We start from the raw sequence: 27,689 nt of genomic DNA, 5'->3' as shown, positions 1-27,689 counted from the left end.
TACCATCTGGAATCTTAGGCTCAGCTTATGCTTTGTCAGGCTGGTGCATAGTCACCTTTGCACCACGTGCCGCACAGATGGCGCTAGATTGGTAAATCAAATGCTGTACGGGGGAACCTGGAAGCTCAAGAAATTCACAGAGCTCCTGTCCATGGCCAAAAAGCATGGACTTGGACCGTGGACCAGGGTTCTGCAAAGCAATCTCATTTCGACTATTTTGATATTCTATAATTTTTTAAATATTAAGCTTCCACAGAATCTACAGCTAATTTTCATGTAGAGATAGTCCAGCTTAAAATATAGATCCCATACTTTTTATTTCATGAATTGTTTTTTTTATTTTAAACAAACCATCTAATAAAAACATAGACAATGCCAAGCCTACCGCTCTGTACAAACAAAACAAAATATCCCTGCATATAAAATTAGTTACCACTAATGCAAATGCTACCCATGCAACTTTTTTCTTGCCCTGCTAAAAACGTAGAAACTCTTCATCTTGAAGGAGCTTATGAATCTGAGGTCAAATAAAGATTCCTTCCTTTTATCTTTGCTTCATTGAACTTTGTAAATATATCAATGAGATAATTGAATGCTTTTGCATTTTTATCCATTACCTTTACAAAGGGCACGAATCAGATTGTCTAAAGCTGACAATGAATTAAGGCTTGCAAGATATGTCAAAAACAATAAGAAAAGATTTGGGGGATATGTCAAAAGTAAAAGAAAAGTCAAAGATGCTGTAAGATTTTTACAGGATGAAAATGATGAAATGGTACGAAAGAATGTTGAGAAGGCCGAACTTTTAAATTCCTATTTTGCGCCTGTTTTCTCTCAGAAAGGAAATGTAACATCAACTGTTCTTCACTGTCCTATTAAACTGAACCACCCAGCCACCACAGAATAAGAAATCACTAGAGAGTATCACAACGTTAGGATCAATAATAAGCCTTTATTAAATACACTCACCGGCCACTTTATTAGGTACACCATGCTAGTAACGGGTTGGACCCCCTTTTGCCTTCAGAACTGCCTCAATTCTTCGTGGCATAGATTCAACAAGGTGCTGGAAGCATTCCTCAGAGATTTTGGTCCATATTGACATGATGGCATCACACAGTTGCCGCAGATTTGTCGGCTGCACATCCCAAAGATGCTCCATACAAGGCAGGATGGATCCATGCTTTCATGTTGTTTACGCCAAATTCTGACCCTACCATCCGAATGTCGCAGCAGAAATCGAGACTCATCAGACCAAGCAACGTTTTTCCAATCTTCTACTGTCCAATTTCGATGAGCTTGTACAAATTGTAGCCTCAGTTTCCTGTTCTTAGCTGAAAGGAGTGGTACCCGGTGTGGTCTTCTGCTGCTGTAGCCCATCTGCCTCAAAGTTCGACGCACTGTGCGTTCAGAGATGCTCTTAGGCCTACTGTTATGGTTACCCCAATGACCAGGGGAATAAAAATACAAAACGGACTAGCTCTCGGGTGATGGAAACTAAGGTCGACCGTGACCTGAACCTGACCCAACACTTACAGTAGCCGGGGGATGTACCTACGATGCCCTAGACACCACGCGCCAGCCGGAGATCTAAGTACCCCTATAAGAGGAATATACAGGCCTGCCTTACCTCCAGTGAGGAACCCCAAAAGATGATAGTAGGCCCCCACAGATATTGACGGTGAGTTCAGAGGAAATGACATACGTAGGATGAACAGCAGATTTAGCACAGTGAGGTCCGCTTACTAGATAGCAGAAGGACAGGAAAGTGTTACTTCACGGTCAACCTAAAAACACTATTCAAAAACACCATCCAGAAACTACTTTAAACTCCAGTGACAACTCATGCCACTGGAGTAGTAATTTTCTGTCCACAAGAGCTTCCAGCACTGAAAGGTAACATTGCAGATAGCTGGACAAAAATAGCAAAACAAGAAACAAAATTCAACTTAGCTGAACTGGGACTTGAAGCAGGTGAATGCAACAGAATGCTACCAGCACATTGTTGGCCGGCATATGACTAACAGCCAAGCAGCCTTAAATAGGAAACTCCCCTAGAGGGTGGCGACAGGTAATCAGAGATGGAAGAAGGCACATAAGAGACACTACCATAACAAACCACCGGGGGAGCCCACAAACCGAATTCACAACAGTACCCCCCCCTTAAGGAGGGGGCACCGAACCCTCACCAGAACCACCAGGGCGATCTGGATGAGCACTATGAAATGCACGAACCAAATCGGGAGCATGAACATCGGATGCTGTCACCCAAGAATTATCCTCCTGGCCATAACCTTTCCACTTAACCAGATACTGAAGTTTCCGTCTGGAAACACGGGAGTCCAAGATCTTTTCCACCACATACTCCAATTCACCCTCAACCAACACAGGAGCAGGTGGATCAGCAGAAGGAACAACCGGTACCTCATACCTCCGCAATAATGACCGATGGAAAACATTATGGATATTAAAAGATGCTGGGAGGTCCAAACGAAAGGACACAGGATTAAGAACCTCCAGAATCCTATAAGGGCCGATAAACCGAGGCTTAAACTTAGGAGACGAGACCTTCATAGGAACAAATCGAGAAGACAGCCACACCAGGTCCCCAACACAAAGACGAGGACCAATACGCCGATGACGATTAGTGAACTGTTGAGTCTTCTCCTGGGACAACTTTAGATTGTCCACAACCTGTCCCCAAATCCGATGCATCCTATCAACCACAGCATCCACTCCAGGACAATCCGAAGACTCCAATTGACCGGACGAAAACCGAGGGTGAAACCCTGAATTACAAAAAAATGGAGAAACCAAAGTAGCAGAACTGGCCCGATTGTTAAGGGCAAACTCTGCCAACGGCAAAAAGTCAAGCCAATCATCCTGATCAGCGGACACAAAACACCTCAAGTAAGTCTCCAAGGTCTGATTAGTACGCTCAGTCTGGCCATTAGTCTGAGGATGGAATGCAGACGAAAAAGACAAATCGATACCCATCCTGGCACAGAACGTCCGCCAAAATCTAGACACAAACTGAGTACCCCTGTCAGACACTATATTCTCAGGAATACCATGCAAACGCACCACATTCTGAAAAAATAGAGGAACCAACTCAGAGGAGGAGGGCAATTTGGGTAAAGGTACCAAATGAACCATCTTAGAAAAACGGTCACAAATCACCCAGATGACAGACATCCTACGAGAAACCGGAAGGTCAGAAATAAAGTCCATAGAGATGTGCGTCCAAGGCCTCTTAGGAATAGGCAAGGGCAACAACAACCCACTGGCCCTAGAACAGCAGGGCTTGGCCCGAGCACAAACATCACAAGACTGCACAAACATGCGCACATCTCGAGACAAAGAAGGCCACCAGAAGGACCTAGACACCAAATCCCTGGTGCCAAAAATTCCAGGATGACCTGTCAACGCGGAAGAATGAACCTCCGAGATAACTCTACTGGTCCAATCATCAGGGACAAACAGTCTACCAGGCGGACAGCGATCAGGCCTATCCACCTGAAACTCCTGCAAAGAACGCCGCAGGTCTGGGGAGACAGCTGACAATATCACCCCATCCTTCAGGATGCCGGTAGGTTCGGAATCACCAGGCGAGTCAGGCTCAAAACTCCTAGAGAGGGCATCCGCCTTCACATTCTTGGACCCAGGCAGATATGACACCACAAAGTTAAATCGGGAGAAAAACAACGACCAGCGCGCCTGTCTAGGATTCAGACGCCTGGCCGACTCAAGATAAATTAGATTCTTGTGGTCAGTGAGGACCACCACCTGGTGTCTAGCACCCTCAAGCCAATGACGCCACTCCTCAAACGCCCACTTCATGGCCAGAAGTTCCCGATTTCCCACATCATAATTTCGCTCAGCGGGCGAAAACTTTCGGGAGAAAAACGCACATGGTCTCATTACTGAGCAGTCAGGATCTTTCTGCGACAAAACTGCACCTGCTCCGATCTCCGAAGCATCCACCTCAACCTGGAACGGAAGTAACACATCAGGTTGGCGCAACACAGGAGCGGAAGAAAAGCGGCGCTTAAGCTCTTGAAAGGCCTCCACAGCCGCAGAGGACCAATTAGCAACATCAGCACCCTTTTTGGTCAAATCAGTCAAAGGTTTAGCAATGGCAGAAAAACCCGCTATAAATCGGCGATAGAAATTAGCAAAACCCAAGAACTTCTGCAGACTCTTCAAAGAAGTAGGTTGCATCCAATCACAAATAGCCTGGACCTTGACAGGGTCCATCTCCATAGATGAAGGGGAAAAAATATATCCCAAAAAGGAAATTCTCTGAACTCCAAAACTACACTTTGAGCCCTTTACAAAAAGAGAATTAGCTCGCAAAACCTGAAAAACTCTCCTGACCTGTTGAACGTGAGATTCCCAGTCCTCCGAAAAAACAAGAATATCATCCAAATACACAATCATAAACTTATCCAGATATTCACGGAAAATATCGTGCATAAAGGACTGAAAAACGGAAGGGGCATTTGCGAGACCGAAAGGCATTACCAAATACTCAAAATGGCCTTCAGGCGTATTAAATGCGGTCTTCCACTCATCCCCCTGCTTAATCCGCACCAAATTATACGCACCACGTAGATCGATCTTAGTGAACCACTTAGCCCCCTTTATACGAGCAAACAGATCAGTCAGTAAAGGCAACGGGTACTGGTATTTAACTGTAATCTTATTCAAAAGTCGATAGTCGATACAAGGTCTCAATGAACCATCCTTTTTACCTACAAAGAAAAATCCTGCCCCTAGTGGAGACAACGAGGGGCGAATATGACCCTTTTCCAAGGATTCTCTGATATACTCCCGCATAGCAGTATGTTCGGGCACAGACAAATTAAACAAGCGACCCTTAGGAAACTTACTACCGGGGATCAATTCAATAGCGCAGTCACACTCTCTGTGGGGAGGGAGAGAATCAACTTTAGGCTCTTGAAAGACATCATAAAAATCTGACAGAAATGCTGGGATCTCAGAGGGAGTAGATGAAGAAATAGGAACCAAAGGTGCATCCCCATGAATACCCCGACATCCCCAGCTCAACACAGACATAGATTTCCAGTCCAAGACGGGATTATGAATCTGTAACCATGGTAATCCAAGCACTAAGACATCATGTAGGTTATATAATACAAGGAAACGAATAATCTCCTGATGGTCTGGGGTAAGACGCATAGTCACTTGTGTCCAATATTGTGGTTTATTGCTAGCCAAAGGTGTAGAATCAATACCCTTCAGGGGAATAGAAACTTCCAACGGCTCCAAATCAAACCCACAACGCTTGGCAAAGGACCAATCCATGAGACTCAGAGCGGCGCCAGAATCCACATAAGCATTCACAGTAACAGATGATAAAGTACAAATCAATGTCACGGACAAAAGAAATTTTGACTGCAAGGTACCTGTAGAAAAAGATTTATCAACCTTTTTATCAACCTTATTTATACGTTTAGAGCATGCTGATATAACATGAGCTGGATCACCACAGTAGAAGCACAATCCATTTTTGCGCCTGTAATTTTGACGTTCGCCTCTAGACAAAACACGATCGCATTGCATATGCTCTAATGCCTTTTCAGAGGTCACCGCCAAATGGTGCACAGGTCTTTGCTCAGAAGACACCGCCATATGGTGCACAGGTTTTTGCTCAGAAGATACCGCCATATGGTGCACAGATTTTTCCTCAGAAGACCCCGCCATATGGTGCACAGATTTGCGCTCCCGCAAACGCCGATCAATCTGGATAGCCAATTTCATGGCATCATTCAGACCTGTAGGCACAGGGAACCCCACCATGACATCCTTCACGGCATCAGAGAGACCTTCTCTGAAATTAGCTGCTAAAGCGCACTCATTCCATCTAGTAAGCACCGACCATTTACGGAATTTCTGGCAGTATATCTCAGCTTCATCTTGCCCTTGGGAAAGAGCTATCAAGGCTTTCTCAGCCAAAATCTCCAAATTAGGCTCTTCATAAAGCAACCCCAAAGCCAGAAAAAACGCATCTACATTTAACAACGCAGGATCCCCTGGCGATAATGCAAATGCCCAACTTTGTGGGTCGCCGCGCAGTAGAGAGATAACAATTTTAACTTGTTGAGTATGATCACCAGCAGAGTGAGATCTCAGAGACAAAAACAATTTGCAATTTTCCCTGAAACTCAAAAACCGGGATCTGTCTCCGGTAAAGTATTCAGGCAGAGGAATCTTAGGTTCAGACATTGGAGCACGTATAACAAAATCTTGTAGGTTCTGTACTTTTGTCGCAAGGTTATTCAAACCTGCAACTAAACTCTGTGAATCCATGATTCAAATGGGTGTAACCCAAGCATTCAGAGGTTAAGAGGAGAGGAGAAAAAAAAAAAAAGGCTGAAGACTGCAATTTAAGCAAGGAATACAAATGATCAAACTAAGGTGCACTTTCAAACACAAAAAAAAAAAAAAAACTTTTCTCCTCCTTCCTGCTTTAGTGCATATTTTAACACATAGATTTTTTACAGGCCGGCCAAACTGTTATGGTTACCCCAATGACCAGGGGAATAAAAATACAAAACGGACTAGCTCTCGGGTGATGGAAACTAAGGTCGACCGTGACCTGAACCTGACCCAACACTTACAGTAGCCGGGGGATGTACCTACGATGCCCTAGACACCACGCGCCAGCCGGAGATCTAACTACCCCTATAAGAGGAATATACAGGCCTGCCTTACCTCCAGTGAGGAACCCCAAAAGATGATAGTAGGCCCCCACAGATATTGACGGTGAGTTCAGAGGAAATGACATACGTAGGATGAACAGCAGATTTAGCACAGTGAGGTCCGCTTACTAGATAGCAGAAGGACAGGAAAGTGTTACTTCACGGTCAACCTAAAAACACTATTCAAAAACACCATCCAGAAACTACTTTAAACTCCAGTGACAACTCATGCCACTGGAGTAGTAATTTTCTGTCCACAAGAGCTTCCAGCACTGAAAGGTAACATTGCAGATAGCTGGACAAAAATAGCAAAACAAGAAACAAAATTCAACTTAGCTGAACTGGGACTTGAAGCAGGTGAATGCAACAGAATGCTACCAGCACATTGTTGGCCGGCATATGACTAACAGCCAAGCAGCCTTAAATAGGAAACTCCCCTAGAGGGTGGCGACAGGTAATCAGAGATGGAAGAAGGCACATAAGAGACACTACCATAACAAACCACCGGGGGAGCCCACAAACCGAATTCACAACAGCCTACCTTGGTTGTAACGGGTGGCGATTTGAGTCACTGTTGCCTTTCTATCAGCTCGAACCAGTCTGCCCATTCTCCTCTGACCTCTGGCATCAACAAGGCATTTCCGCCCACAGAACTGCCGCTCACTGGATTTTTTTTCTTTTTCGGACCATTCTCTGTAAACCCTAGAGATGGTTGTGCGTGAAAATCCCAGTAGATCAGCAGTTTCTGAAATACTCAGACCAGCCCTTCTGGCACCAACAACCATGCCACGTTCAAAGGCACTCAAATCACCTTTCTTCCCCATACTGATGCTCGGTTTGAACTGCAGGAGATTGTCTTGACCATGTCTACATGCCTAAATGCACTGAGTTGCCGCCATGTGATTGGCTGATTAGAAATTAAGTGTTAACAAGAAGTTGGACAGGTGTACCTAATAAAGTGGCCGGTGAGTGTATATTGGCATTTCATACATAAAAAAGTTCTTGTTAAAAATATACATATAAATAAAATATAATAGAGAAATAATAACAAAAACGCAGGAAATATTATCTGGTACCCCGAGACCCCTAGATAATGAAGGTAGCAACCCACCAAGGTTAAAATTGCCTTTACTTGCTGTGTATATACAGAAAGAGTAATAATAAGAATCTGAATAAAAAAAGTTCAGTAGTAAACAAAAATTATATAAGAGTGAAACAAACTGGTGAAACCAGAAAAAGTAAGGCTATATATCCACTAAAAAAATATATATATTATAAATTAATTCTTGAAAATCAGTGCAAAACCTCATAAAAATTGCATATATTACTGTCCATAGACAACAAAGGTGCTAAAGAAATTAAAATACATGAAAAATGTATAAGAGAAATCCTTATATAGTGGCAAAGTGTAAAGAGGATTATAGCAGCATATTACAAACAAAATGACTAAAGTGCATACGATGATTCTAGTGCAACACAGTAAAATGGGGATATTGATAGTGATGTAAATAAAGATTATATTTACTCACTGTATACAAAGTGATTAGGTGCAGAAAAGTGATTATAGCACAGCGAGGTAGGTGGGAATGATGTTAGTTACACCGCATAAATATGTGTCCAAATACAATGGAAGGCCGTGAGTTAATAACCCTGCAGTCTATCGACTCACTATATAGGCAGATACCCACATGTGGTAATCAATAGCTAGTAGGTAAATCGGCGGTCATAGCATTGCCGCAGACAAGCTTTCCATATATATTAGTAAATTAATAATTAAATGGACAAATCATTACCGCAGATGATCTACCTTCAGGGAGAAACAGAGTCCAGGACCTGCGTGCGCCCGACGCGCGTTTCGAAAATGTTTCTTCGAAGAAGAAGAAGGTGCCGCAGCCTCTTCCCCTGAGCGGTCACGTGGGACCGCTCATTAGAGAAATGAATAGGCTGCTCCACCTCCCATAGGGGTGGAGCCGCCTATTCATTTCTCTAATGAAGCGGTGCCGGTGACCGCTGACAGAGGAAGAGCTGCAGCACCGAAGACAGGCAGGGGGAAGGAGCGGGACGCCGGGAGCAGGTAAGTATTACATATTTACCTTCCCTCGTTCCACAGGCCGGGCGCTGTCTCCATCTTCCCGGCGTCTCTCTCTCCGCTCTGACTGTTCAGGTCAGAGGGCGCGATGACGCATATAGTGTGCGCGCCGCCCTCTGCCTGATCAGTCAGTGCAGAGAGACGCCGGGAAGATGGCGCCGAGGAGCTGCAAGAGAGGTGAGTATGTGTTTTATTATTTTTATTGCAGCAGCAGCAGCACAGCTATGGGGCAATAATGGACGGTGCAGAGCACTATATGGCAGAGCTATGGGGCAATAATGGTGCAGAGCACTATATGGCACAGCTATGGGGCAATAATGGTGCAGAGCACTATATGGCACAGCTATGGGGCAACGGTGCAGAGCACTATATGGCACAGCTATGGGGCAATAATGGACGGTGCAGAGCACTATATGGCACAGCTATGGGGCAATAATGAATGGTGCAGAGCACTGTATGGCACAGCTATGGGGCAATAATGAATGGTGCAGAGCACTATATGGCAGAGCTATGGGGCAATAATGGACGGTGCAGAGCACTATATGGCACAGCTATGGGGCAATAATGGTGCAGTGCACTATATGGCACAGCTATGGGGCAATAATGAATGGTGCAGAGCACTGTATGGCACAGCTATGGGGCAATAATGAATGGTGCAGAGCACTATATGGCACAGCTATGGGGCAATAATGGTGCAGAGCACTATATGGCACAGCTATGGGGCAATAATGGTGCAGAGCACTATATGGCACAGCTATGGGGCAATAATGGTGCAGAGCACTATATGGCACAGCTATGGGGCAATAATGGTGCAGTGCACTATATGGCACAGCTATGGGGCAATAATGGACGGTGCAGAGCACTATATGGCACAGCTATGGGGCAATAATGGACGGTGCAGAGCACTATATGGCACAGCTATGGGGCAATGGTGCAGAGCACTGTATGGCACAGCTATGGGGCAATAATGGTGCAGAGCACTATATGGCACAGCTATGGGGCAATAATGGTGCAGAGCACTATATGGCACAGCTATGGGGCAATAATGAATGGTGCAGAGCACTATATGGCACAGCTATGGGGCAATAATGGTGCAGAGCACTATATGGCACAGCTATGGGGCAATAATGGTGCAGTGCACTATATGGCACAGCTATGGGGCAATAATGAATGGTGCAGAGCACTGTATGGCACAGCTATGGGGCAATAATGAATGGTGCAGAGCACTATATGGCACAGCTATGGGGCAATAATGGTGCAGAGCACTGTATGGCACAGCTATGGGACAATAATGGTGCAGAGCACTATATGGCACAGCTATGGGGCAATAATGGTGCAGAGCACTATATGGCACAGCTATGGGGCAATAATGGTGCAGAGCACTGTATGGCACAGCTATGGGGCAATAATGAATGGTGCAGAGCACTATATGGCACAGCTATGGGGCAATAATGGTGCAGAGCACTGTATGGCACAGCTATGGGGCAATAATGGTGCAGAGCACTATATGGCACAGCTATGGGACAATAATGGTGCAGAGCACTATATGGCACAGCTATGGGGCAATAATGGTACAGAGCACTATATGGCACAGCTATGGGGCAATAATGGTGCAGAGCACTATATGGCACAGCTATGGGGCAATAATGGTGCAGAGCACTGTATGGCACAGCTATGGGACAATAATGGTGCAGAGCACTATATGGCACAGCTATGGGGCAATAATGGTGCAGAACACTATATGGCACAGCTATGGGGCAATTATGAACGGTGCAGAGCACTATATGGCACAGCTATGGGTCAATAATGGTGCAGAGCACTATATGGCACAGCTATAGGGCAATAATGAACGGTGTAGAGCAATATATGGCACAGCTATGGGGCCATAATGAACGGTATGGAGCATCTATTTTTATTTTTGAAATTCACCGGTACCTGCTGCATTTTCCACCCTAGGCTTATACTTGAGTCAATAAGTTTTCCCAGTTTTTTGTGGCAAAATTAGGGGGGTCGGCTTATACTCAGGTCGGCTTATACTCGAGTATATACGGTATATATTTTTTTAGTGGATATATAGCCTTACTTTTTCTGGTTTCACCAGTTTGTTTCACTCTTATATAATTTTTGTTTACTACTGAACTTTTTTTATTCAGATTATTATTATTACTCTTTCTGTATATACACAGCAAGTAAAGGCAATTTTAACCTTGGTGGGTTGCTACCTTCATTATCTAGGGGTCTTGGGGTACCAGATAATATTTCCTGCGTTTTTGTTATTATTTCTCTATTATATTTTATTTATATGTATATTTTTAACAAGACCTTTTTTATGTATGAAATGCCAATATGTTTAATAAAGGCTTATTATTGATCCTAACGTTGTGATACTCTCTAGTGATTTCTTATTCTGTGGTGGCTGGGTGGTTCAGTCCCTTTTCTCAGTCTCTTCACTGAAGCTTTCACAGTGCACCCTAACCCCTTGGGATATATTACGATTTCTATTCCTATTTAGGTCTGAATTGTGGTCTTTAGAGGAGTTCGCTGTGTTCTTTAACTGTCCTATTAAAGGAGTAGAAGAATCCAGGATATGAATAAACAGAAAGATAGTGAGGAAACATTTAGCTAACATAAATGAATTCAAGTCTCTAGGTCCAGATGAGTTACACCCCAGAGTATTGAAGGAGATAGCAGAGGAAATTTTTGAACTACTCTCCATAATCTTTGAAAATTCTTGGAGAACAGGAGAAGTCCAAGAAAACTGGAGACGAGCAAACGTTTTTCCTATCTTCAAAAAAGGGAAGAAAGAGGACCCAGGGAACTATAGGCCGATAAGTCTGACTTCTATACCAGGAAAGGTTTTTGAACAAATTATTAAACAACATGTATGTAAGAATGAAGTGATTAACCAGAGTCAACATGGGTTTGTAACTAATAAGTCATGTCAGACTAACTTAATTTCCTTCTATGACAGAATCACTGACTGGGTGGATCAGGGAAATCTTGTAGATATACTATATCTTGACTTCAGCAAAGCATTTGACAAAGTATCCCACACAATCCTTATTGAAAAAATGACTTAAGTATGGAATGGACAAGGCAACTGTTAGGTGGATTCATAACTGGCTTAGTTATCGGACCCAAAGAGTGGTCGTAAATGGCTGCACATTCAGTTGAAAGAATGTCTCAAATGGGGTACCACAGGGCTCTGTCCTGGGCTCTGTATTGTTTAAAGGGAACCTGTCACCACGTTTTTGGAAGATGGGATAAAAATAGCGTTAAATAGGGGCAGAGGTGGGCGTTACATTAGTGTGTGTGTTATGCGTTTATTACCCACCTAAGTTGCCGAAATAACTTTGCAAAGTCTCCGTTTTCGCCTGTCAATCAGGCTGGTCAGGTCGCATGGGCGTTGTCTTCCCCCAGATTTGGCGTAGTTTTCCGTTGGTGGCGTAGTGGTGTGCGCATGCCCAAAGTCCGGAATCCTCTTCCAGGGGATTTAAAATAGCGCGGTGTTCGTTATTGCATTGGTGATCGGTGGGCGCGGCCATCTTCCTTTGGCCGCGCGTGCGCAGAAGCGGCGCTCTGCTGGCCGCGGCTTCAGGAAAATGGCCGCCGCGATATCCATCTGCGCACGCGCGCCATTTTCCTGAAGCCGCGGCCAGCAGAGCGCCGCTTCTGCGCACGCGCGGCCAAAGGAAGATGGCCGCGCCCACCGATCACCAATGCAATAACGAACACCGCGCTATTTTAAATCCCCTGGAAGAGGATTCCGGACTTTGGGCATGCGCACACCACTACGCCACCAACGGAAAACTACGCCAAATCTGGGTGAAGACACCACGCCCATGTGACCTGACCAGCCTGATTGACAGGCGAAAACGGAGACTTTGCAAAGTTATTTCGGCAACTTAGGTGGGTAATAAACGCATAACACACACACTAATGTAACGCCCACCTCTGCCCCTATTTAACGCTATTTTTATCCCATCTTCCAAAAACGTGGTGACAGGTTCCCTTTAATATCTTAATCAATGATTTAGATGAAGGAATTGAGGGTAAACTGATTAAATTTGCTGATGAGACAAAGCTAGGAGGGATAGCTAATACTGGAGAAGAGAGAGAGAGAGGATTTAAAAATATACAAAAATAAACTGGAACAGTGGGCAGCAACAGAATGGTTTTTAACAAGGAAAAATGCAAAGTACTACATCTGGGCAATAAAAATTAAAAAAGCATATACAGAATGGGAGGAATAGGGCTAAGCAACAGAACATGTGACAAAATTTAACATTTTGACAATCAATCCTAGTTTGCAAAAAAAAAAAAACTTTCCCATGACCATTTCCCACACATATTGTGTTGCCTTTCTGCTATGACATCTAGCAGATTATTTTTTTTTAACAATGTCTGTGAAGACACGGGGGTCAGTGGTTGCTCTCATCCGCTGGCCTGGTGGTCTTTAGAAAGTCTGTATGGACCAGGGCTCATACTACTGAACGCCTGCTCTCTCTCCCCTTGGGCAGAACACTACTCAGACAAAACAGGGTCAGGGTAAAACAGTGTGGCAATAATTTATTAAACCACCAACACACAATAGCATACAGAACAGTCCCAGAAAATACCCAAGATGGTGCAAATTACAGTGTCTCACCCTTCCGTTGACTCGTCAGGATCAGAGCTGCTTCCTGTGCCGCATGCCCCCACAGTGAGGAGGTAACGACAAGCTTAGGAAGCTATCCGAGAGTAGTGAGATATGTGGCCAGGTGACCCAATTGTCCCAACCTGGATTCTTTAAGTCGTCTCTAGGGTTTCAGTGAAGGTCAATTAAGCTGAGATCATGAAGAGTCACACAGATCAGAAGAAAAAGTCTCTTTATATAGTTCACAACTGCTTTCAACCAGCACCCAGAGGTCAGAGAGAGAGAGATGTGAATGAGGCCAACCTGCATTGTTTGATTATGGAATCTATTTGCATAGTTTTACCTCCTCTGTTTGGGAATGCAAGCAAACTGTCTAGCATGGACAATGTATGTAATCAGCATATCATCAAACATCATTGTTCAGTGGCCATGCATTGCTGTTTTGAAAAGATAACAGGAAATAAACTGTAGGAGATAATATTAGAGGTAAATATTCATCCTACAAGAAGAGCCAATACTTCAGACAACAGTTTACTATTCTGGGCCTACACAATTTACATCTGGCATTATTAAGAAGAAATGCTCTGTTGTCACAATATCTTTACTTCAAATGTGGCGAATTCAAATGTTTGTTTTTTTTTAATATCCCTTAGGGGACATGAATTTGCGGTTGGCCGATCATTAATACTTTATATAGCACTACCACAGTGCTGCTATATATATCACAAATCACAGCTTTCTATAAACATCAGCCACAGGTTGATGTTCACTGGACCACCATCTTGACAGACACAGGGGTCTACAGGAGGCCTATGTCATGGCAATTTATCGACATGCCGCGATGACAGCAGTAAATGCCACTGTGAATGACCGGCTATTGGCAGAACTTTGCTCCACTCGTGACTGTTAGAGACAGACGATGGGTGAATAACATAGCCATCATCTGACGGGAATGGAGCAAGCTCAGCCTCTGAGCCCATTCATCTGCTTCTTCCATTAAAGGGTTAAACATCAAAGGAATGATTCAGCCATTTTTAAGCTTGTTTTACTTGCAAATAGTACAATAGAAATACAACACATATACTAAAAAAGTAATTGATGAGATAAGAAAAGCAATTTAGAATATTAACTTTTTTATTTTTAAAATGTTGTCATAAGTAAAAGTTTGAGCAGGATTCAGAAAAGGCAGAAGAACAAAAGATATAATTGCTAATACTAGATGGATAATGGAAAAGGCCAAAGAATACAACAAGGAAATCTATTTTTGCATCATTGACTACAGCAAAGCCTTCGACTGTGTTGATCATCAAAAACTTTGGAAAACCATGAATGGTTAAAAATAGAGTAAGGTGTAAGACAAAGCTTGTCTCCATTTCTCTTCAAATTATATGCAGAAGCCATTTTCAGGAAGGCTGGACTTCCCGAAAAAGAAATTGCTGGACGAATCATTAACAGTCTTAAAGCTGCAGATGATAGAACATTGATCGCAACAAACGTAGCTGATTACAAAGTGTCAAGATGGAAGGCTTGTAATTGAAGTGGAAACTTTCAGGTTTAATTAAAAAGGGTTGGACAACAATATCATGTGAAACGTTTAGGAATTGCAGCCATTTTTCTTCAAATTATTGAACCAGCGGTAGCACAGAACAAATAAAATTGGGTAATTCTTTATTAGTACAAATATCAATATAAAATACATTAAGAACAGATATAAGGGAAGAAAGTCAAACGGGCTGATACCACACAGGGAGCCCATTATAAGGGGAATATTTATCTTCAAGATTAACCCCTTCATGACATGCGTCGTTTATGTACCTCGCTGCGGGAGCTGCGTTCCCACGAACCACCATACATGTATCGAGCTGCGATTGTGAGGCTCAAGCTGAGCGCTGTTACGATCGGGTGCGGGTGTCAGCTCCATGTGAGAGCTGACACTCTGCAGCAGCACCCACGATCGGTTCTAGCACCAATGGTGGGCATTTAACCTCTCTGATACCGCTGTCAATAGTGACAACGACCTATCAGATCATTGCACAGGGAGTGGCCTTGCAGGGAAGGTGGCTTGTGAGTGCCTGCTGAGAGCAGGCGCTGACATGCCTCCTTCCCTGCCTGTCACATGCTCTGCTGTGCAGAAGCATTGCTCAGAGTATCAGATCAGCGATCTGGTACTTTACAGAGAGTTCCCATCCTGGGACGATGTAAAAAATATATATATATATTAAAAAGTGTAAAAATCAATAAAAAAAAATCCCCAAATAAAGAACTATATATATATTTATACTGTGACTTAGCGATCACTAAGCGAGTTGGGGTACACTCACTTGGCAGCGATATTTGAACATACAGCAACAGTTTCTTCATTTAAATAAATCCATTTCTGGTTTATTGGTTTATTACACAACCATAAACCACTGTACGCCATGTAAGCATCACATAACCGATGTCAGTGCACACAATTCCTCCATGCTGTGGGTTACCTGCTTAACAGATTTGCAGGCTTCACAGCCTGTCTTTGTCTTGGTCCTGTCACCAGTTCAGACCCTCATTAGCTTCCTGGACTTTCAGGGCTTCAGCCAGCTCCAGACTCACACATGGCCTTTTTCCCCCTCTCCATGTGGTGTAACCAGGAAGCATATAGGATCTTTCTAACATCACAGGAACACACTCCCTGGGAGCTATGGGGTTAACCAGTCCCACCTATCACTTTCTGGTTAACCCTTAAATCCAGCCCTAATCAAACATACAGGTTTGTGGGACAACAAGACCTAGCAACTTGTGCCTGGATTTAGATCGCAGCAAACCTCTGTCTGTGTGATACATACCTGTCTCTCATGATACAACTAGTTGGTGCATCACAATATTATATATATATATATAGTGAGGCAGTGACCCATTACAGCTAGAGTGCACTGTTTGTTCTCCCCAGGATGCGCACAGAGGCATAGTGAGGCCATAAGGGGGCATTGTAGTCACAGGTGTAGCTGTGATTACAATTGTTAAAAGCCCTGTAGTATAGAGAGGTTTTAGAATTGAGTTCGAGGAGTCTCAGGTGTGTCGAGGCCAGAGTGAGGCCTGACAACCAACATTATACACAGTGGAGCTGCTGATTACTAGTCACAGATGTGGACAGGTCTTGTGCCTGGATGTGAACCGGAGGTAGACTGTCCTGTGCCTGAAGGAAGGACTGGCGTGTGTCACAGCTGCAGACAGGAGAATGTCATGGTCTGTGTACGGCTGTGAGTACTGACCTGAACAATAAAGCTGTCTTACCAATTTTACCACAAGCGGAACAGTATAAAAAAATCCTGAATTTTTGGGTTTTTGTTCATTCTGCCTCCCAAAAATCAGAATAGAAAGTGATAAAAAAAATGTCATGTACCGAAAATGGTAACGAAAATTACAACTCATCCTGCAAAAAGACAACTGTCAGCCAAAATATGGAAAAATTATAGCTCTCAAAATATGGCGATGGACAAACTTGTTTTGGAAGAACAAAAAGCATTTTTAGTGTGAGTGTTTTTAGACATACAGGATACATATTACCACATCCCGATCCATCCAACTTATTGGAATTTCTTAAGATTCACAATTGCCCAGGGAGAGCACACAGTCCATTATTAGTTCAATATCCTCCCATTCGGTCTATCCTCGGCCCCACGGATCTTCACAAAGATCATGTCAGAGGTCACGGTATACATCAGAGGTCAGCACATATGCATAGTTCCATACCTCAACGATTTCTTATTGGTGGCTTCTTCAGTACCCATGCTACAGGAACATCTACAGATGACGACCCAGATCTTATCATCTCTAGGCTGGATATTGAACCTCAAAAGTCAGATATGGTTCTTTAAACAACAAAGACATTTTTGGGAGTCCTGCTGTCATGATCCATTCCAGAGTTTAGTCCTGTCTGCTCTGTTTCCAGGCAGATCATGTCAAGGGTTAACTTTGCTTTGCCTCATTCTGGGCTCATGTTTTCTATTTAGCTCCCAGGTATCCTGCTGGTGGTGTCAGCTATAGTTCTGTCTTCGGCATTTGAACCTGACTCTTTTAACTCTTGATTTGTCCTGCTGTGATCCCTGACTTGTCTGTATACTACCTCTGTCTGCTCTTTTCCCATCTTTTCTCTGAGTATCTGCTTGATTCTCCGGTTCTGACCTCCTGGCTTGGCTATTGACTCCGTTACTGTTTGTCCCTATTGTAGCGTATATTGCCCGTTCTGGTTTACTGATCTCTTGCTACGTCCTGACTATCCATTCTGACTAATCCTTTTTGTATTGTCGTGCTATCTCGTGCTTTGACTCAGCTTGTCTGACCACTCTCTCGCCACTTGGTGGCATCTGTTCTGCTGCTCTGTGTGTGCAGTCTCACTTCCCTCTCAAGCTCCCCCTGGTGGAGGTTGCACTGTACTGTACTGTACTGCAGCATGACACCTGCTAGACTCACCCAGCCAAACATCTTTCTTGCCCAAACAAAAACAGATCTTGTTAAAATCAAAGATAAAGATTCTACAGAGCGAGAAGGTGGTGTCATTAAGATGGGTCATGTCAGTTCTCAGATCCATGACATCCTGCATCCAGGGGATGCACAAATTCATCCAGGGGAATGGAGTCTAGACTCTGAGGTCTTTCAGATATTGACCAGAAGGTAGGGCCATTCAGTGGTAGATCTCTTTGCAAGTGGACAGAACGCAAAAGTGGATCAATATTTTTCACAAAATCCGCCAATACCTGCTTAGATGTAGATGCATTAGCCCACTCATGGAGATTCAGACTGGCTTATGCCTTCCCTCCATTACCAATCTTACCAAGGGTTCTGCAAAAAATAAGATTGGAGAAGCTCAAGATAATCTTGGTAGCACCATTCTGGCCCAAAATAAGCTTGTTCAGTACCCTTTCAAACTTCAGTATAGAGGAACCGGTAGAGCCATCACCGGTCAGAAGCCTCCTCCATCAGGTGCCAATCTTCCATCCAGATCCTGAGAGGTTACATCTGAGTGCCTGTCTTCTGAGTTCTTAATACTGAAGACCAGAGGATTGTCAGAAAAGGTCATTAAGATATGGAAGACCTTTATTTCATGGAGTGCACCAGAACCTAACCTGCACCAACCAAACTTATCACGGATCTTAGATTTTCTGCAAGAAGGGCTAGAGAAGAGTCTCAGACCTAGCACCCTTAAAGTCCAGGTGGCAGCTCTAAGCTCAGATTTTGACCAGACGTTAGCCAACCACTGATAGATTAGAAGATTTATGACAGCAGTATCTCGCATATGTCCAAGAACTACGAATTTAGTACCGTTCTGGGACCTTATTGTTGTCCTGAAGGGGATCACACTACCACCCTTTGAGCTCTTGTCATTCATAGACGTAGACAGATTCTCCTGGAAAGCAGCCTTCCTGGTAGCAATACTACAGCCAGGAGAGTGGGTGAATTACATGCTCTCTCGATCAATGAACTCTACATGAAAATCTTACAGGACCGACTTATTCTGCGACTGGATTCGTAATTTTTTCCCAAAGTGGTCTCAGAGTTTCACAAGTCTCAGTAGATAATTTTTCCCTCCTATCAAAAGCCGGGAAATAAGGAAGAAGAACAGTTCCACACTTTAGACTTTCGGAGAACGGTACTCCATTATCTTCAGGTGACGGAAAAAACTAGAAAGGACCAAAACCTATTTGTTCACCTTTGATGACAGAATAAGGGGAAGAAGACTTCCAGATCCACGATCGCCAACTGGATCAAGGGAGCAATCTTGGAGGCATATCATGTCCAAGGCCTTCCACCACCGAGAAATTTACAACTCATCCTACCAGAGCAACATCTGTCTCCTGGGCCGAGAAAGCCAGTGTTTTTCATCGAGCAGATATGAAAAGCTGATATCTGGTCATCGGTACATACGTTCTCCAAGCATTACAGGCTAGACCTGATGTCGGAAGAGGACTTGGCCTTGGAGAGAAAAGTCCTCCGAGCTATAGTCCCTCCCTAAATATTGCTCTTGGGTACTGCTCCAGTGTGCTGTTGTGGGGGGTTACTAGAGAAAATAGAATTATACTTATCGGTAGTTCGGTTTCTAGTAACCCACCATGACAGCATGGGTAAATCCCTCCCTTTTGCTTAATTTTTCGTTCTTTTCAGACAAAGAGTATAAAATATAATTTGAAGCATTCCTTCTCCTGTGGTCCTTTATAATAACAATGAGGTGGAAGATGTGGGAAAGGGGTAACATCCTCCGGTGTGCTGTCATGGTGGGTTACAAGAAACCGAACTACCAGTAAGTTTAATTCTATTTTTTGTGGGGAATATGTAATTTTGTTTATATTTTCATGGCTCTACATTACAAACTTTTGTGAAGCACCTGGGGGTTTGCTTCACATCTAAATACATTCCTTGAGAGGTCTAGTTTCCAAATGGGATCACTTATAGGGGGTTTCTATTGTTTAGGGGTTCTCCAAATTGGACATTACGTCTACTAATGATTCCAGGAAATTTTACATTAGAAAAGTCAAATTACACTCCTTCCGTTCCGAGACCCGCCGTGCGCCCAAACAGCGGTTTTCTCCCTCATATGGGGTACCAGCATGCTCAGAAGAAATTACAATACACATTTTGGGGTCCATTTTTTCTTGTTATCCTTGTCAAAATAAAAAATGTTGGATCTGAATTCATTTTTTTGTGAAAAAAAGTTAAATGTTAATTTTTTTCCCACATTCCAAAAATTCCTGTCAAGCACCTGAAGAGTTTTTACAATGGTGTAGCTTTTCTGTATCTTCTATCATATAGACCCCTCAAAGTCACTTCAAATGTGATGTGGTCCCTAAAAAAATGGTTTTGTACATATTGTTGGAACAATGAAAAGTCACTGGTGAACTTATAACCCTTATAACTTCCTAACAAAAAAAACAAATTTAGTTCCAAAATTGTGCTGATGTAAAGTAGACATGTGAGAAATATTATTTATTAACTATTTTGTGTGACATATCTCTGTGATTTAAAGGCAAGAAAATTCAAAGCTGGAAAATTGCAAAATTTTTCGCCAAATTTCCATTTTTTTTTCATAAATAAATGCAAGTTATCCTGAAGACATTTTTACCACTATCTCCCATGGAGACTATTGGAGCATGCCAAAAGTAAAATAAAAATGTTTTTAAAAATATGAAAAAAAATAAAAGTTCAAATCACCCCTATTCAAAATAAAATAAAAAAAACAAACATACACATATTTGGTATCGCCGCGTTCAGAATCGCCCGATCTATCAATAAGAAAAAGGATAAACCTGATAGCTAAACAGCGTAGAGAGAAAAAAAAAAGTAAAAATGCCAGAACAAGGTTTTTTTTGGTTGCCACAACATTGCATTAAAATGCAATAACGGGCGACCAAAAGATTGTATCTGCACCAAATTAGTGCCATAAAAATGGTAGCTCGGTGTGCAAAAAATAAGCCATCACTCAACTAGATATCACGAAAAATGGAGACGCTACGGGTCTCGGAAAATGGCACGAATTTTTTTTTCTAACAAAGTTTGGAATTTTTTTTCACCACTTAAAAAACAAAGAACCTAGACATGTTTGGTGTCTATGAACTCGTAATGACCTGGAGAATCATAATGGCAGGTCAGTTTTAGTATTTAGTGAACCTATCAAAAAAGCCAAACAAAACCAGTGTGGGATTGCACTTTTTTTGCAATTTCACCTAAAAAGAAAAAAAAAAAGTTAACATTTTCCCTGACCCATAGCGTCCCTATTTTTCGTGATTTCGGGTCGGGTGAGGGCTTAGTTTTTGCGTGCCGAGCTGATGTTATTATTTATAACATTTTGGTATGGATATGATCTTTTGATTGCCCGTTATTGCGTTTTATTACAATGTTGCAGCAACCAACAAAAATGTAATTCTGGCGTTTCAATTTTTTCCTCGCTACGTCGTTTACCAATTGGATTACTTTTTTTGATATATTGATCAGGCAATTCTGAACGCAGCAATACCAAATATATGTATATTTGATTTTTTATTGTTTCATTTTGAATGGGGCGAAAGGGGGGTGATTTGAACTTTTATATTTTTTAAATTTTTTTTAAATATTTTTAAAATCTTTTTTTACTTTTTACTTGCTTCAATAGTCTCCATGGGAGACGAAGCTGCAGTTGTCCAATTGGCTATGCTACAGCCCTGCTCTATGTAGCAGATATGCTCACTTGCTATGAGTGCTGACCACCAGGCGATGCTCATAGCGACCCGGCTACGACAACCACAGCAGTCTCCTACTGACCCCGGGTTGTCATGCCAACTCATCCGCGACCCGCTGTCATGTGACACGGGCGCTAATGGGAGGAGGTAAATATGCGCTTCCTGCACGTCCATGTTAAATGCCACTGTCAGAGTTTGACAGCGGCATTTAACATGTTAACAGAAGCAGGTGAATCGACACATGTCAGCTGTACAGATCAGCTGTTATGTGCCAGAAAAGGTGCAGGCTCATGGCCGGAGCCTGCACCAAACAGGGGGGGGCGCCCAATGACGTTAAGGGGCTAAACCTGAAAGTCTCCACTTCAATTGTATCTCAGTTGTTTCATTCAAATCCAAATTAGTGGCCTACAGACCTGAAATCACGAAGATTCAGAATACAGAATGCAGGGGTGAGATTATCTCTCCAGAGACCCCTGTACAGGAATATTCGGGCCCCAGAGCCATGATCCATTATACAGAAGAATAGCGCTATCCCCATAGTTCTTACACAGGACACAGAGATCAGACAAGGTCTCATATTCAGGCCCCAGCGCCATGCCTCATTATACAGAAGAATAGCGCGATCTCCATAGTTCTTACACAGGACACAGAACACAGAGATCAGACAAGGTCTCATATTCAGGCCCCAGCGCCATGCCCCATTATACAGAAGAATAGCGCGATCTCCATGGTTCTTACACAGGACAGAGAGATCAGACAAGGTCTCATATTCAGGCCCCAGCACCATGCCCCATTATACAGAAGAATAGCGCTATCTCCATAGTTCTTACACAGGACACAGAGATCAGACAAGGTCTCATATTCAGGCCCCAGCACCATGCCCCATTATACAGAAGAATAGCGCTATCTCCATAGTTCTTACACAGGACACAGAGATCAGACAAGGTCTCATATTCAGGCCCCAGCGCCATGCCCCATTATACAGAAGAATAGCGCTATCTCCATAGTTCTTACACAGGACACAGAGATCATACAAGGTCTCATATTCAGGCCCCTGCACCATGCCCCATTATACAGAAGAATAGCGCGTTCTCCATAGTTCTTACACAGGACACAGAGATCAGACAAGGTCTCATATTCAGGTCCCAGCGCCATGCCCCATTATACAGAAGAATAGTGCGATCTCCATAGTTCTTACACAGGACACAGATCAGACAAGGTCTCATATTCAGGCCCCAGCGCCATGCCCCATTATACAGGAGAATAGCGCGATCTCCATAGTTCTTACACAGGACACAGAGATCAGACAAGGTCTCATATTCAGGCCCCAGCTCCATGCCCCATTATACAGAAGAATAGCGCGATCTCCATAGTTCTTACACAGGACACAGAGATCAGACAAGGTCTCATATTCGGGCCCCAGCTCCATGCCCCATTATACAGAAGAATAGCGCTATCTCCATAGTTCTTACACAGGATACAGAGATCAGACAAGGTCTCATATTCAGGTCCCAGAGCGCATGCCCCATTATACAGAAGAATAGCGCTATCTCCATAGTTCTTACACAGGACACAGAGATCAGACAAGGTCTCATATTCAGGCCCAGCGCCATGCCTCATTATACAGAAGAATAGCGCGATCTCCATAGTTCTTACACAGGACACAGAGATCAGACAAGGTCTCATATTCAGGCCCCAGCGCCATGTCCCATTATACAGGAGAATAGCGCGATATCCATAGTTCTTACACAGGACACAGAGATCAGACAAGGTCTCATATTCAGGCCCCAGCGCCATGCCTCATTATACAGAAGAATAGTGCTATCTCCATAGTTCTTACACAGGACACAGAGATCAGACAAGGTCTCATATTCAGGCCCAGCGCCATGCCCCATTATACAGGAGAATAGCGCTATCTCCATAGTTCTTACACAGGACACAGAGATCAGACAAGGTCTCATATTCAGGCCCCAGCGCCATGTCCCATTATACAGGAGAATAGCGCGATCTCCATAGTTCTTACACAGGACACAGAGATCAGACAAGGTCTCATATTCAGGCCCCAGCGCCATGCCTCATTATACAGAAGAATAGTGCTATCTCCATAGTTCTTACACAGGACACAGAGATCAGACAAGGTCTCATATTCAGGCCCCAGCTCCATGCCCCATTATACAGAAGAATAGCGCGATCTCCATAGTTCTTACACAGGACACAGAGATCAGACAAGGTCTCATATTCAGGCCCCAGCGCCATGCCCCATTATACAGAAGAATAGCGTGATCTCCATGGTTCTTACACAGGACACAGAGATCAGACAAGGTCTCATATTCAGGCCCCAGCACCATGCCCCATTATACAGAAGAATAGCGCGATCTCCATAGTTCTTACACAGGACACAGAGATCAGACAAGGTCTCATATTCGGGCCCCAGCTCCATGCCCCATTATAAAGAAGAATAGCGCGATCTCCATAGTTCTTACACAGGACACAGAGATCAGACAAGGTCTCATATTAAGGCAGTTTCTACTTCACTCCAACCCTTTTTATATGACCAAGATCAGAGTCTCATTATACCGAGGAGAGAAGCTCCAGGGACAAAGACCCCGTCTGGTCCTAACACACTGGGGGCCCGGAGTATCCAGCCACGGGGCCCGGATTCTCTCATTTGTGGCCTTAGCATTTCTTGTAGAATAAATCCCTTTCTCATACAGTCCTTTAGCAATGACTTTGTTCTCACATTTTATGTTATCAGTATATGTGCGAGAGAGGAGAGGCTGACAACCGCAGTTTTGCCGTGTGTGTCCGGCATCAGTGCCACCCATGGGATAGAGAGGTGGGGGTCTGTGACCGAAGCTGGGGGTATACGGGCTTATACAGCGTATACAGAGGGGTCTGTGGCCGAAGCTGGGGGTATACAAGTGTATACAGTATGCACAGAGGGGTCTGTGACTGAAGCATAGGGGTATACGGGTGTATATGAAACAGAGGCCAGGGGGGTAGTCGTGGCTAACAGTGGCTGCTCTGTTACACCCTAGCCCTCTGTCTCATAAACACACTGTTCCTTCTGTAGTGCACATACTTGTAATGCAGCGTCCTACTTGGACTGTTGGGCCTTCTTTTCCTTCAGCACTACACAATGACAGAGTCCAAATCCAGTTTCAACAAAACCATTTAACTCAGCTTGTCCAGTTTAATCACAGAAACAGTACAAGGTTCTTCACAAATTCTGTTCCCTTCGCTGTCCCTGACTCCTCCAGGAATATAGCAGGGTCATACAGTCGCCTTCGGTACCACAGCTTCCTGACTGGTCAGACTAACCCACTTAAGGGGTCCCCCGCCTGCTCCCCTCTTCTGAGGTGAAGTAGAAGTATGACTCCTCCATTCCTTGCTAGGTCGTAGACTCCGGACGTTAAGGCTGTGTGCACACGTCGCTTTTTTTTCACGTTTTTTTCGTGTTTTTTCGCTATAAAAACGCTATAAAACCGTGAAAAAAATACTCACATTAAGCATCCTATTTAACAGAATGCAATCCGCATTTTTTGTGCAGATGCTGCGTTGTTTTCCTGAGCGGAAACACATTCCAGAAAAAAACGCAGCATGTTCATTAATTTGCGGAATCGCGGGGATTCCGCACACCTAGGAATGCATTGATCCGCTTACTTCCCGCATGTGGCTATGCCCACCATGCGGGAGGTAAGCGGATCATGTGCGGTTGGTACCCAGGGTGGAGGACAGGAGACTTTCCTCCACGGACTGGGCACCATATGATCATAGCTCCCAACCGTCCCTCATTGTGCGGGACTGTTCCGGTTTTGATGCTTTGCCCCACTGTCCAGCATGGGACGCTCTGATCCCGCAGACAGCAGGAGAAGCATCCGACACGTCCCCTTGCATGAGGCCACACCCCCTGCAGTCTGTTTTTCTTCCAGTGTGCGTGGTACAGCTCAGAGGGAGAGAGGAGACATTTTTGAGGTACGTGTCACGCCCCCTTGTGTTAGGCCATGCCCCTTCCCCTTCCGGTATGTTCCTGCGTGAGTCTCCAGTGTGCGTGCAGTACAGAACTTCAGAGAGGGAGACACTGAGAGGGGACACTTCTGTTCTTTGAGGTACATAAGTTACAACATAGTCAGTCACCTGTTGTGAATTTGGATTCTGGGCTCCCCCGGTGGCCGCTTGTGGAATTGGACTTGTCATCCTCTTTCCTGTTTCACCTGATTCCATCAGTAGTGGGTGTCGCTATTTAAGCTCATTTCTCTGGTGGTTTCTTGCCGGTCAACAATGTTATCTGATGCCTCTCAGTGCTTGTTCCTGCTTCTAGACAACTACTGATAAGTTGGACTTTTGTCCATGTTTTGTTTTGCCTATTTGTTCCAGTTCGCAGCTGAAGTTTTGTTACTGTGTCTGGAAAGCTCTCGTCGATCAGGGATTGCTACTCTGGCGTTATGAGTTAATGCCAGAGTTTAAGGTAATCTCTGGATGGTGTTTTGTTAGTATTTTTCTGCTGACCATGAAAGTATACTATCTGTCTTCTGCTATCTAGTAAGCGGACCTCAAATTTGCTAAGACTATTTTCCTGCTGCGTTTGTTGTTTCATCTGAACTCACCGTCATTATATGTGGGGGGCTACTGTCTTCTTTGGAATATTTCTCTAGAGGTGAGCCAGGTCTTATATTTCCCTCTGCTAGCTATTTAGGTCTTAGGCCAGAGCTGGGCATCTAGCTATAAATAGGAAATGCTACCTGGCTATTTCTAGTTGCGCGGCAGGCTTAGTTCATGGTCAGTATAGTTCCATCTTCCGAGAGCTTGTCCCTCTATAGGCTTGCTATGATCTCAGCCTGCAGAGATCATGACAGTTTGACCGGCCCAGTTAAAGTGTTAAAGACCCAGGTTGAGAAAGGAGAGTTATAAGAAGTCTGCTGGAATTTTTTTTTTTTTTTTCCTCCAGTCTGCCTTGCTGCAGTCTTTTTTCTCTCTCTCCTCCTAATCTCTGTATGCTCTGTGTGCACCTGACAATAATGGATCTCCAGAGTGTAACTGCGGGTTTGAATAATCTCATCACGAAAGTACAAAATTTACAAGATTTTGTAGTACATGCTCCGGTATCTGAGCCGAGAATTCCTTTGCCGGAGTTCTTCACAGGGAATAGAGCTAGCTTCCAGAATTTCCGAAATAATTGTAAGCTTTATTTGTCCCTGAAGTCTCGTTCAGCTGGAGACCCTGCTCAGCAGGTTAGGATTGTGATTTCCTTGCTCAGGGGTGACCCTCAAGATTGGGCCTTCTCATTGCCAGCAGGGGATCCTGCGTTACGCGATGTGGATGCGTTTTTTCTGGCCTTGGGCTTGCTTTATGAGGAACCTCATTTGGAACTTCAGGCAGAAAAAACTTTGATGGCACTATCTCAGGGGCAAGACGAAGCTGAAGTTTTCTGCCAAAAATTCCGAAAATGGTCTGTGCTTACTCAGTGGAATGAGTGCGCCTTGGCGGCAACTTTCAGAGAAGGTCTCTCTGATGCCGTTAAGGATGTTATGGTGGGGTTCCCTTTGCCTGCAGGTCTGAATGAGTCCATGACAATGGCTATTCAGATTGATAGGCGTCTGCGGGAGCGCAAACCGATGCACCATCTGGCGGTGTCTATGGAAAAGACGCCAGAAAGTATGCAGTGTGATAGAATTCTGTCCAGGAGTGAGCGACAGAATTTTAGACGGAAGAATGGATTGTGTTTCTATTGTGGGGATTCTACTCATGTTATATCGGCATGCTCTAGGCGTACAAAGAAGCTTGATAAGTCTGTTTCCATTGGCACCATTCAGTCTAAGTTTATTTTGTCTGTAACCCTGATTTGCTCTTTGTCATCCATTGCCACGGACGCCTATGTTGACTCTGGCGCCGCTCTGAGTCTTATGGATTGGTCCTTTGCCAATCGTTGTGGTTTTGATTTAGAGCCTTTGGAGACTCTTATTCCTCTGAAGGGGATTGACTCCACCCCATTGGCTAATAATAAACCACAATACTGGACACAAGTAACCATGCGTATCAATCCGGATCACCAG

At 43.9% G+C, this 27,689-nt stretch overlaps 1 protein-coding gene across 1 annotated transcript in view; it reads right to left on the bottom strand.

Annotated features, from left to right (window-relative positions):
- LOC143768031 (oocyte zinc finger protein XlCOF8.4-like) overlaps positions 1-27,689 on the bottom strand; it is a 408,467-nt gene that overhangs the window by 138,096 nt on the left and 242,682 nt on the right. The window lies entirely within an intron of this gene.

Source organism: Ranitomeya variabilis, chromosome 4 (assembly GCF_051348905.1).
Source record: "Ranitomeya variabilis isolate aRanVar5 chromosome 4, aRanVar5.hap1, whole genome shotgun sequence".
NCBI lineage: Eukaryota > Metazoa > Chordata > Amphibia > Anura > Dendrobatidae > Ranitomeya > Ranitomeya variabilis.
Note: the sequence above shows the minus strand (reverse complement) of the source record. Positions and strands in the feature narration are given on the sequence as shown.